Source organism: Sciurus carolinensis, chromosome 4, assembly GCF_902686445.1.
Source record: "Sciurus carolinensis chromosome 4, mSciCar1.2, whole genome shotgun sequence".
NCBI classification, from domain to species: Eukaryota; Metazoa; Chordata; class Mammalia; order Rodentia; family Sciuridae; genus Sciurus; species Sciurus carolinensis.
Window position 1 is genome coordinate 166,240,043 of NC_062216.1, and position 382 is coordinate 166,240,424.

A 382-nucleotide genomic window follows, 5' to 3' on the forward strand; every position below is an offset into this window, starting at 1 on the left:
AAATCAATAAGAATTCGGTAGGAAAAAAAAGTGGTCAAATGATTTGAATGCTCCACAAAAATTACAGATGGCAATAAATAAAAGGTGGGCTTCTTGTCCTTACCAGTAAGTAGACATATTCAAATTAAAATGAAATACATTTTCTTACCAGGTTGGTCAATATTGGGGGTGGGGAACCATTGAGAACATTCAGGATTGGGACAGTGTGGAGGTCTGGTATTCTTGAGCTACTTTATTTTCTGGTACTGGGGATCGAGGTGATTAACCACTGAGCTCTTTAGAATTTTTTAAATTTATTTACCTTTTTTTGGTATGGGGATTGAACCCAGGGGTGCTGGGTGTTTCCAGCCCTTTTTTTTTTTTTTTTTTCATTTTTATTCAT